The sequence below is a fragment of the Ambystoma mexicanum genome, chromosome 1p, assembly GCF_040938575.1.
Source record: "Ambystoma mexicanum isolate Mex_15411 chromosome 1p, UKY_AmexF1_1, whole genome shotgun sequence".
Classification (NCBI taxonomy): Eukaryota; Metazoa; Chordata; class Amphibia; order Caudata; family Ambystomatidae; genus Ambystoma; species Ambystoma mexicanum.
Genome location: NC_090921.1, coordinates 972,496,368 through 972,509,090, shown reverse-complemented (window position 1 = coordinate 972,509,090; position 12,723 = coordinate 972,496,368). Strand labels below are relative to the sequence as shown.

Here is a 12,723-nt window from a genome sequence, read left to right as displayed (position 1 = left end):
GTAGACAGAAAAGAGCAGACCATATGTTGCAGGCAAGCATAGTTTAAGGTCTGCTTGTTTGACACAAAATACGGTTTGCTTTTTGGTAAAAGTCAAAGGTTTTTATGCACGTTTATAAATGAAAATGTCACAAGCCATTGTTTTGGAAGTATTTAAAGCTTTAAAATACAAAAGACAAACCAAGATTAAATTTGTTAAATCACATTGATTGGTATGCTGGTTCTAATAAACTACCCTTGATGATGGAGAGAATGAAGTTAGAATCATTCCTATTTTGCATAACACCCTTCTATAATATTTTGTTTAAAAATGGTCATGTGAATTTGTGTACTCTCCAAGTCCGTTTTTTAATAAAATGAGATTGTTTTAGTTCATGGTAAGACTGGGCTACATTGTGCAGCCAGTTTGACATGTTTTCATTTTGGCATGGCATTTTATTTTTAATGGCAAAGCAGATTCCACAAGCCTCAGCAGAAATATATATATATATATAAATATCTATATCTATATATATATCTATATATATATCTATATATATCTATATATATATATATATACATATATATATATATATATACATATATATATATATATATATATATATATATAGATATATATATTTCTGAGGCTTGTGGAATCTGCTTTGCCATTAAAAATAAAATATATATATATATATATATATATATATATATATATATAATTCTCTGTGTCCCAAATGTAAGGGAATGCATAGTTGTTCACTTTTGTAATGTGTCTACACTTTAAAGCCCAAGTTGATTGATCTGTGAAGTAACATTTGAACTGGCAACAATGCCATAGGATTCAAGATTGCAATTTCAACTAAGGTTTGATACACTTATCTTCTTCATTTAAATACATTTTGTATCTTTCTCTTCCACAGGTGGTACAGGCTGGTGGCCTATCGTTCGTTTACATGGTGGCTTCATGGGAGGCTTGGACACCGCGTTCGACAAGTAATACCCACCTGTGTCGTTGGTGCCATTAGAGACACATTCCTCAGTGACAGCGGTCAGTACAGGTGATTTTCCCACACTGTGCTGCAACCCTAAGTATATAATGTGTTGTACATTTGTGCCATCAACATCAGCAAAAAAATAAAATACAACTGAACTTTTATGAATGGTTGTTTCAATTTCTCTGTGAATCGAGGACACGTTCACTTGTCTTGGTAAGGCTGACTGGGTGGGAACGGCCGAGGTGCCAAACACCAGGTACACTTCAAAGGTATCTTCCGCGCAGGGGACATTGTACACATGGCCTAGCCAGACATATGGTCTCCTTGCAGGCTCCCCTGAAGCAGGCTGTGCCCCTGCAATCCACATAATTGTGTCTCCATTCAGCAGTGTTCCGGCCCTTTCCTGCATGCCTCTTGGCCGTCCACCCCCCCTACCCTATCAAAGGCAGTTCGCACCTTTGGCCGTGCCCTCCCGAGGAGGCTGGCAGGATGGGAATGGCCAAGGTGCCAAACACTGTGTACACTTCAAAGGTATCTTCCGCTCAGGGGCCTATGTACACATGGCCTAGCCAGACCCAGTGTCTCCATGCAGGCTCAGGCCGTGCCCCTGCAATCCACATAAGTGTGTCTCTCCAATCTTTAGTGTTCCGGCCCTTTCCTGCATGCCTCTTGGCCGTCCATCCCCCCACCCTATCAATGGCAGTTCGCACCTGTGGCCGTGCCGTCGCGAGGAGGCTGGCAGGATGGGAACGGCCAAGGTGCCAAACACCATGTACACTTCAAAGGTGTCTTCCGCGCAGGGGCCATTGTACACATGGCCTCCCCAGACCCTGTGTCTCCAGGCATGCTCCTCTGAAGCAGACCGTGCCCCTGCAATCTACATAAGTGTGTCTCCATTCAGCAGTGTTCCGGCCCTTTCCTGCATGCCTCTTGGCCGTCCATCCCCCCTACCCTTTCAATGGCTGTTCGCACCTGTGGCCGTGCCCTCCCGAGGAGGCTAGCAGAATGGGAACGGCCAAGGTGCTAAACACTATGTACACTTCAAAGGTATCTTCCACGCAGGGGCCATTGTACACATGGCCTAGCCAGACCCAGTGTCTCCGTGCAGACTCCCCTGAAGCATGCTGTGCCCCTGCAATCCACATAAGTGTGTCTCCAATCAGCAGTGTTCCGTCCCTTTCCTGCATGCCTCTTGGTCATCCACCTCCCCCACCCTATCAATGGCATTTCGCATCTGTGGCCATGCCCTCCCAAAGAGGCTCTCAGGGTGGGAACGGCCGATGTGCCAAATACCATGTACATTTCAAAGGTATCTTCCGCGCAGGGGCCATTGTATACATGGCCTAGCCAGACCAAGTGTCTCCATGCAGACTCCCCTGAAGCAGGCCGCGCCCCTGCTATCCAAATAAGACCACGCCATAAACACGTCACTCATTCACATACGCACCCTTTTTTCTAATTCTTTTTAAACCCCATGATATTTATCGTGAGAACATCTGTGAGCACTGCAAATCAAACTCGTGATCGTGCTACCTGAGAACATCTGTGACCACTGAAAGTCAGCTTGTCATCGTGCTACCTGCGAATATCTCTGAGCAATGGAAGTCAACTCGTGATCGCGCTACCTGTTCTCCTGCTACTAACTACCCTGCCTGCTGAATCTAATTGTTTGTTGGTCAAGGTAAGGGCAGGTCACCTAATCATCTCTTCTTGATCTCTAAATTTCTATCTATTTCGAACTAATGTACCCAGTGGTGTAATGTTCATTCATCTCATTGCCATTACCATTGACTTCTGTTTGATTTGTTCTGTTCTCGATGTATAGCAATTGTCATCAATGTTAATTGGGATAGGATTGCATCCTTCGCGGAACGTGTCTATAAGCATGTTTCCTTTTGATGCATGATAGTACATTCAAGGGACGAGTAACAGGTTACGATTTGCGTCCCATCAATTGTGTATGAAAGTTAACCTAGAATACAGTCAGCTACGCTACACAGGTTTTGCTTCTCTGACCAAAACAAACATTGCATAGAAAAATGTATGATGTAATTCAATCTTTCTCACGCAGTCATGCAAAATTATTTTTTAACGATGTGGACTTTTTTAAAACATATTTTTCAACAATGCCTGCTTGCATGGTTTACGGTTGCCGTTCTAAGAGCCATACCAAACATAAAGGCACAATAATGCATATATTCCCGAGGAATATAGATATAATAAGAGAATGGGTCAGATATTGCGGATTTGTGCCAAAAGAGCTTGAACGTAGAGCCCAGGATGTCTTGGGGGACTTGAGGGGTGATCGATTCCGCATCTGCAGCCTGCACTTTGCCACAAATATGTACGACAGTACACAAAGAAGCATCCACTCAGAACGTCTAGTAAATTGCTTCCAATTGCAATTCCAACTCTATTCATGCACACGCTGCCTCAGGTGAGTCACTGTTCATGATTTAGCTGTAGGCCTTGGGGCACTGAATAGGTAACTGCAAGGACGGATTGGTGCTTTAGGTGTAAATGTTTCTTACTAAACTTTGCATATTTACCAGATTGTATTGCTCGATAACTATACCCCATTTTGCTAGACATCTGTCCCTGGTTTTAGGGGCATCCAGCCCTCCAGATAAGGAGCGTATTGGTGCATTTTACGCATTCAAATAATGTAAATATGCCACATTTTATTTTTATTTTCGTACCATTTATGCAGGCTGGCCACAGTACTCTGTTGAGAATTCCCCTATTCTTTCATTCCACTAGATGGCGCTGGAACACATATTAAGCAAATGCTAGCTTTCATTTCCTCCTTCTACAGCGACCAGAGCGGCTGGAACAATGCGTTCCTCTTCACATCCCGATGCCCTGCATTAACATCTGTAGGTAAGCCCCCTTCTGGGCTCTATGTTCCGGTGCACGATGGCGCCACAGTTGACTTTGTGACTCTGGCTAAATTGAACTCTGAGGTGTGGCATCTGCTTCATGTTATGATTGTGTACTTTTTGAGAATTTTGGCAGAGTCGTGTGTCTGCTGATGTGCTTTTATGTGTGCTGGCCTCACTGACCCCACGAGGCATGGCCATTCCAAGATGGCAGTTTCCTTCCATCAGCGCCGGTGTGCTTTTGTTTTCAACGCTGGGTGCCTGTGATTGGGCATGGCCTCTTACAACTGGGCCAATGAGGAGGCCGGCAGGCTTGGCCTGCCCTCCTCACAAGGCCCACTCGGACACTCGTGGCCCTGTCTACCCCTGTCCACCAAGGTACGCTGCTATGCCGCCCCGTAAGCGCCTGTGTGCCCCCACTGCCCCTTGAATGTGCCTGTGTGCCCCCACTGCCCCTCGAATGTGTCTGTGTTCCCCCTCTGCCCCCATTAAGTGTGTCTGTGTGCCCCCACTTCCCCTCAAATGTGTCTGTGTTCCCCCTCTGCCCCCGTAAGTGTGTGTGTGCCCCCACTGCCCCTCGAATGTGTCTGTGTTCCCCCTCTGCCCCGTAAGTGTCTGTGTGCCCCCACTGCCCCCGTAAGTGTCTGTGTGCCCTCACTGCCCCTCGAATGTGCCTGTGTGCCCCCACTGCCCCTCGGATGTGCCTGTGTGCCCCCACTACTCCTTGAATGTGTCTGTGTGCCCCCACTGCCCCTCGAATGTGTCTGTGTTCCCCCACTGCCCCTCGAATGTGTCTGTGTTCTCCCTCTGCCCCTGAATGTGTCTGTGTGTCCCCACTGCCCCCCAGTGTGGCTGTGTGCCCCCTGTCCCCCCCGTGTGCCTGTGTGCGCCCTCTGCCCCTCAAATGCATCTGTGTTCCCCCTCTGCCCCTGAATGCGTCTGTGTTCCCCCTCTGCCCCTCGAATGTGTCTGTGTGCCCCCACTGCCCCTTGAATGTGCCTGTGTGTCCCCACTGCCCCTCGAATGTGTCTGTGTTCTCCCTCTGTCCCCGTTAAGTATGTCTGTGTGCCCCCACTGCCCCTTGAATGTGTCTGTGTTCCCCCTCTGCCCCCGTAAGTGTGTGTGTGCCCCCACTGCCCCTCGAATGTGTCTGTGTTCCCCCTCTGCCCCGTAAGTGTCTGTGTGCCCCCACTGCCCCCGTAAGTGTCTGTGTGCCCTCACTGCCCCTCGAATGTGCCTGTGTGCCCCCACTGCCCCTCGGATGTGCCTGTGTGCCCCCACTACTCCTTGAATGTGTCTGTGTGCCCCCACTGCCCCTCGAATGTGTCTGTGTTCCCCCACTGCCCCTCGAATGTGTCTGTGTTCTCCCTCTGCCCCTGAATGTGTCTGTGTGCCCCCACTGCCCCGTAAGTGTCTGTGTGCCCCCACTCCCCCTCGAATGTGCCTGTGTGCCCCCACTACCCCTAGAATGACATGTCTGTGTCCCCCCACTGCCCCTCGAATGTATCTGTGTGCCCCCACGCCCCCCAGTGTGCCTGTGTGCCCCCTCTGCCCCCAGTGTGTCTGTGTGCCCCCTCTGCCCCTCGAATGTGTCTGTGTCCCCCCACTGCCCCTCGAATGTGTCTGTGTGACCCCACTGCCCCCCCAGTGTGCCTGTGTGCCCCCTCTACCCCCAGTGTGCCTGTGTGCCCTCTCTGCCCCCCAGTGTGCCTGTGTGCCCCCTCTGCCCCTTGAAAGTGTCTATGTTCCCCCTCTGCCCCTCAAATGTGCGCGTGTCCCCCCACTGCCCCTCGAATGTGTCTGTGTGCCCCCACGGCCCCCCAGTGTGCCTGTGTGCCCCCTCTGCCCCCAGTGTGTCTGTGTGCCCCCTCTGCCCCTCAAATGTGTCTGTGTCCCCCCACTGCCCCTCGAATGTGTCTGTGTGCCCCCACTGCCCCCCAGTGTGCCTGTGTGCCCCCTCTACCCCCAGTGTGCCTGTGTGCTCTCTCTGCCCCCCAGTGTGCCTGTGTGCCCCCTCTGCCCCTTGAAAGCATCTATGTTCCCCCTCTGCCCCTCACATGCGTCTGTGTGCCCCCACTGCCCCTTGAATGTGCCTGTGTGCCCCCACTGCCCCCCCAGTGTGTCTGTGTTCCCCCTCTGCCCCCAAATGTGTCAGTGTGCCCCCACTGGCCCTTGAATGTGTCTGTGTGCCTCCACTGCCCCTCGAATGTGTCTGTGCTCCCACTCTGCCCCCGTAAGTGTGTGTGTGTGCCCCCACTGCCCCTTGAATGTGTCTGTGTGCCCCCACTGCCCCCGTAAGTGTCTGTGTGCCCCCACTGCCCCTCGAATGAGCCTGTGTGCCCCCACTGCCCCTCGAATGTGTCGGTGTTCCTCCTCTCCCCCCTAGTGTGCCTGTTTGGCCCCTCTGCCCCCGAATTGTCTGTGTGCCCCCTCTGCCCCCCTAGTGTGCCTGTGTGCCCCCACTGCCCCTCAAATGTGTCTGTTCTCCTCTGCCCCCCAGTGTGCCTGTGTGCCCCCACTGCCCCTCGAATGAGTCTGTGTTCCCCCTCTGCCCCCGAATAATTGTGTCTGTGGGCCCCCTCTGCCCCCCTAGTGTGCCTGTGTGCCCCCACTGCCCCCCCAGTGTGTCTGTGTTCCCCCTCTGCCCCCAAATGTGTCAGTGTCCCCCCTACGCCCCCCCAGTGTGTCTGTGTTCCCCCTCTGCCCCCGAGTGTGTCTGTGTTCCCCCTCTGCCCCTCGGGTGTGTCTGTGTGCCACCTCTGCTCCCCCGGTGTGCCTGTCTGCACCTACTGCCCCCCTAGTGTGTCTGTGTGCCCCCTCTGGCCCCTTTTTCCCTCAGGGCACCCTCCTCTCCACCCTTCCCTTCTTACAGTCCCCTCTTCTCCCCTTCCCCCCTTTTCTCTTAAAGTCCACCTCTCACCCCCCCTTGCCCTCCATGATGTTTCCCTTTCCCCCTCGCCCCCTTCCTGCCTTGCATCCTTTCCCCTCTCCTCCCCCCTCATCTCTCCGCCCCTCCCTTCTGTAATCTCCGGCACTACCCCAATTGCTGTCAGGCATAGTAAATTGTAGTCGCCTGTCTTTTTGCAGCCTCTCCCCCTGCCCCCCTCCTCTGTAACATTGAAGCTGCACTGGAGTAGTCGCATTACAATGAGTAATGTAGTTAGATGCCCCTACACAAGTAAGTTTGCCACTTCTCCACCGTCTCTGAAGTTGGTGCCCCTCCCAACATTTGAAGGGTTAGCCCCGCCTAAATTTTAGCCTAGGTGCACCCCTGGATGTGCGCACTTGCATTTTGTTAGGCAGAGAGGCGAGGGAAGCCTTTCCCCGAAGCTGGCAGTGTTAACGTTTTACTGTATTTGTTCAGAATAATGTACTTGGAACAAACGCAGTAAAACTTTAAAGCTGTTACTTTCAAGAAAGACTTCCATCAACTCTCTGCATATTGCGCTTTAAAATATACTATTCGATAGTATGTGTTGGATACGTTTTACTCTCTTGCAGAGGAGAAAACACATTTTTACTCTCTTGATATTGCATTTACTCTCTAATTTGAAAAAGCATGCGTAAAATACTCCCACCTCAAAATCTTATCTGGAGCACTGGGGGCATCATAGAAAATAATTTATGAACACAGAAAACTATGCTATAGTGCTCTTTGAAATAAGCACACTCTTTTCATAATCGGTTGCTTCACATGTCAATTTTTTGTAGGTGAGTATATCCACTGCAGCACACACTATCGGTAGTGACGACATCACTGACACATCCAGTATAACAATGTTGAGCTATACAGACTTATTGTAGTTCATATTCTTGAGAGTTGGATCTTCCCACATAGCTAATGCAAATCTAATTTTGCTTTTACCACTTCGTGACAATGCACTGAAAATGAAGGAGCAAGATTCTGCATCCATTTCTTTCCTGGAGTCAACAACAACTTTGAGTGCCTATCAGGTAGTTTTATTTCGCTATTCAATTACGGAAATGTAATATGCATGGAATTTTAGATAATATGAAATAGTTTACATATCCTGTCGTTTGTTTATATAATGTTTCATTTATGAGTTTTTATTGATATGTACTATTGACTAAATCCGATTGTGTCTGTTCAATTTCACTGTTTTCATCCATACTCAAACAAGTACTGTGTTACAGGGGGATGCTTCGACTACAATTACATCATCCTTCGGAGCTGGTTCGAGCATGAGGTATGCATACTGACAGTTCCGTTGAATGAAAGAAAGTATATCCTACATCTGATACTATTAGACAGTGGGCCTCATTACGACCCAGGCGGTAAGTTACCGCCTGGGCCGTGACTTTACCACCATGGCGTAAACTACGTTTACGCCATGGTGGTTGGCGGACTTACCGCCCCATTCCGAGGTTGGCGGGGCGGTAAGTCCCCATTAACCCATTTACCCTTCCCCATTCCCATTTTTGCCCCATAGGGCATAATGGGAGTGGGGAAGGCGTTAATTACGCCACCGTAAATTACGGTGGCGTAATTAACAACATGGTCCCTTAGCGCCATGGATTTTAACACCTGCTAAAAGCAGGTGTTAAATCCGCCATGGCGCTAAGGGACCTCGTACTCAGGCGGTAAGGGTCGGCGCTGTTTACGCCGCCGTAAACCCCTTACCGCCTGGGTCCTAATGAGGCCCAGTGACATTATTATAAATGAGCATCTTTTCAAACTTTTACCATTTCAGTTCTAACGTTACAATTCCTGCCCTAATGCCGAATACAATGCAATGCACAATGCTTGAGTGCAACATTACAAACAGTGGGTTTATTTTGACTAAATGACGTACACATTTTATGAGGGTATGTATGCAAGCAATATGTGATTTAAAAAACGATTTACTTTTTTTTAATGAATATTCTATTCAAGGGATGTATACAAGGTCGGGAATTAGAAGAGGAGGCACATGGATCAGAGGTGGCAGACCAGCTTGCTGGTGCAGTCATTACAGTCAAGAACACGGTTTCACAGAAAATCAAGAAAGCAAGGTTAACTAACAAACAATTTTGTTTACAAAAAGTGGTTTGGGCTGGTGTTATCTTCATAACATGTTTTTCTTTTTATTCTAAAGTGCTATATACTGTATTTTGGATTTACATTGAATATGTTTTTACAACCCATCTCCTAGAGGCCCCGAAGAAAACGAAGTATGAAGACACAGACAACAAAGGAGACCAAAGATGCTGCTTGCCAAACAGATTTCACCATGGAGCAACTGTCATGCTCCGTCCCTGGAAACGCTGGCATCAGTGGAGACTGGGAGGTATTGTTCACTCCAAACCGACTTCAGCGGTCTAGTCTTCCCCTAAAATGGCTGTCGTGGTAATATAGGCGGTCACTTCCGGATACGCTTCGCGTTGTATCCGCCTTGGACCCTCGCTGATTGTACTACTGCTGAGTACTAGCGCTCTGTTCCGGTTATTCTTAGCCTTACTCTTTTCTCGTTATACTCTATTATTCTCTCTTTCTTTCTTGGTTCCTGCTGTTACGCTTCTTGCCTTTCTCTGTCTGTATCTTTTGTACTGTTTGCCGTACTAGCTGTACTCTGCTAATTTAGTTTTCCCTTCTCCTGGGCTCTAGGTAACTCCTCTCGTTTTGTTTCTCTCTCTGTTTCCACTCCACCTTTTCGGTTCTCACGCTGCACCCTGTTCAGCTTGGTTCCTTATTAGTCGGTGCAGTTCTTACCTTGTTTAGTCTGTCTTCTGTCTTCTGCTTTCTACTTTTTCGGCTTTCCTTCTGCCTTGGTTGTGGATCACTCGCTCGGTTCCGACTTTCCGGTTATTCTGTTTCTACCTTTGTATCTTCTGTCTTTCGTTGTGGAACTCTTTGCTTTCACTCTCTGGTGATTCATACTGTACTTCCTCCGTGACTTCAGACTGTCCTTTCCTGGGTTTAACTCTCCTGTCACTGTTTGTTTGTTGCATACTCCCTCTTCTACAACCTCGAAAACGGGGTCGTCCTGTACTATTTACAATCTTCCGTTTGCCATCAGGAAGGTGCTACCCTTATTTGGAGCACAGGAAATCTTACCTTTGATTGGACTACTGCTGCTGGTTGTGTTGGTGGATGAGAGATTTACTACTTCAGTTAAAAGGAAGTTATAACCTCAAGACATCCTCTCTTCTGGCAAGCCGGAACTCTCATCTTACACAGTGTTTTTCTGCCGTATCAGGCTTTTTCCCTGGACATTTTGGGAGCATGCTCCTTGGGGTTCATCTTGCAGGTCACGGTGGCCTCCGAGGGAGTTTGCCTTTATTTGCACAATAAAAAGGAAAAGAAACTAAAGGAAACCGAGAAGAACCGAAAGAAGAAGGTATCTGAAAACACCATAGACTCTTTTGATGACTCAGGTGAGGAGAGGGATCGGGGAGGTACCGCAGACTCTGACAGCAACTACTATTTGAGGCGCGGCATAGTCCAATCAATAAGCAGACTCGAGATGCTTATGCCCAATGGCCAGAACATGAATTTAATGTATCTGGCGAAGCAAGCAAAGTGCTTTTGGACCATTGCTACAATGTGAGAACTTGACAAGATGAAGAAGAAACTGAATATAAGGAAGATGCTTTTGAATTACTCAGTGACCACTTCACACAATCTATACCAGCAAAAAAAGGGCCACCCAATAAACAATCTACATTGATGGTTTCTCCAATTCATTTGCAAATAACACAAGCTGAAATAACAGACGCTGAAGCCTCAACGAAATTGACTGAGGAAATAGCCAAAGATTTTGACTTCAGTGTGTTATGTCTGGCTGATATGTCCACCACAGTTGAGTCACAAACCACATTCATGCAGGACGATAGTCTAATAAAGGAGCACAAATACATAGTATTCGACAGCTGCCTGTTAAAGATTATACTGATGCTGAAATGTGTCCATCCAGTGTGGGGGGGAGGAATGCGGGCAGTCATTGGTGAATGTGACTCGTGTATCACAAGGCACAAACCTGAAAATCCAAGCCACCTGTGCCCTGCTCCATGCTACATTTTCATGGTCAGCTCAACCGATGCTGGGCAAAGTGCCCGCTGGAAATCTACTGTGTGCAGGAGCTTTACTTTTCAGTGGCTCTACTTTTTCTAAGTTGTCCAGTTTCTGTCAATTTGTGGGACTCCAGTTCCTTTCTAAAACACAGTACTACAAATATCAACGAGAATATTTATTCCCTGCTATTAGTGAAGCTTGGAAAATTGAACAAATGTCAATTGAAAGGACATTCTCTGACAAACGGTTCAGGCTAGCTGGCGATGCAGTGTGACAGCCCCAGATTTTCAGCAAAGTACTGCCGATACCACTTTCAGGGCATGGAAACTGTGATTTTGGTGGTCGTGCAGGTGTTCGAATGTAAATCCTCAGTGGCCATGGAGAAACATGGTTTTATAAAACCCTGGAAGATCTCCAATCGAGGGGAATGCAACTAGACCTCATAGCCACCGACAGACATGTTTCAATAGCCAAGGCCATGCAAGAGCAGTTTCCAAACATTCACCATCAATTTGTTGTATGGCACGTTGCCAAATCAATCAATAAAATAAAAAAGGTTCTGAAAATATTTTACAGTGGTCCCAGTCTTTCAGCAACCATCTTTGGTGGAGGTCCAAAACATGTGATGGGTCTGTGGAAATTCGACTTGAAAAATGGCACTCATTGATGCACCACTGTTCCAACGTTCACTCAAAGAACCAACATTTTCACCAATGTGCCCATGTACCTTTATCGAAGGAGCAGGAACGCAAGAAGAAGTGGTTGGTTCCATCTTCACCTCCACACAAAGCTCTTGAGAAGATCGTGTTTGATAAAACTCTATCAAGAGATTTGAAGGGACTCACAGAATTCTGTCACACGGGAGATTTGGAGGTGTTCCACAATATGTGCCTAAAGTACAGGCCCAAGAGATTGCATTTCGGCATAGACGGGATGCAATATCAGACATTACTAACGGTCTTAGCGCATAACGAGAACGTTGGGAGAGAACAATCGAGGACTGCAGGAAACTTTGGGATGCTTCATTACACAATGGCCTTCACGAAAAGAAGCAAAAAATGGGTGGTCAAGCCAATATACCAGGAAATGGAATTCGATTTTGTGAAAGATATCACTTTGACTGTGCTGGACATACATACTCATGGTATAGCTCATGATTTTGTTCCTAGTGCACATACATTGCCACAAAACATTGCAAATGTGCCCTGTCCACCGAAAGCAGACCTCATGGAACAATTCACTTCCCAGTTCAAATGATTAGCAACTATTTATTTGTTCAACAATGTTTAGATAGAAGTGTGTTTTGGAGGATGCCATACAGTGTAACGCTGTGCTTTCACACTTCCCGCTTTTGTCAAGCTCTTGTGGGTCCTTCATTGATTGGGGGAGTGCCAGATGGATATCAGCATGAAAGCAACTTTGGGGTTCTACAGTTACCTTACCATGCGCGTTTCCAAATAGCTGAATAAATACGCGTCCCACAAAGGAATGAAACTTGGCACGCAAGAACTACTGACTGTAAGCAAAACAACGCATCAAAGGGGGTTGTTGGTGAGAAATAGGTGCATTCTGACCTATATTTTTATGGGGGCATGTGTTAGGGGTCGTTGCTATTGGATGCCTTATCAGAGGGGCCGATCTATGATTTGCGGGCCTCAAAGTCTTACGATTTCAAATGCAGTGGGGATAGGTGTCAGTGTTACCAAAATATATGACCACTCTTGATTAGGTATATGGGAGGTGAAGTTGAGGTGGACTGGGGTTAGGGTCTGGGGATCAGATGGGTTCAAAGGGAACAGGGGTCATGGTTTCAGGGGACCGTGGCCTGGCAGGAGGGGGTTGTAGATGGCATGAGT

General features: G+C 47.7%; 1 protein-coding gene and 1 long non-coding RNA gene across 4 annotated transcripts in view; one reads left to right on the top strand and one right to left on the bottom strand.

Moving 5' to 3' along the window:
- Positions 1–1,120, top strand: part of LOC138582587 (uncharacterized) — a 190,377-nt gene extending 189,257 nt beyond the window's left edge. Inside the window, exon 3 of the long non-coding RNA XR_011305050.1 lies at positions 902–1,120. This is a non-coding gene — a long non-coding RNA (uncharacterized lncRNA). The remainder of the gene's footprint in view (positions 1–901) is intronic.
- The window catches only part of EXOC3L1 (exocyst complex component 3 like 1), a 270,326-nt gene that overhangs the window by 72,223 nt on the left and 185,380 nt on the right, over positions 1–12,723 (bottom strand). The gene's annotated exons all lie outside the window — the stretch shown is intronic.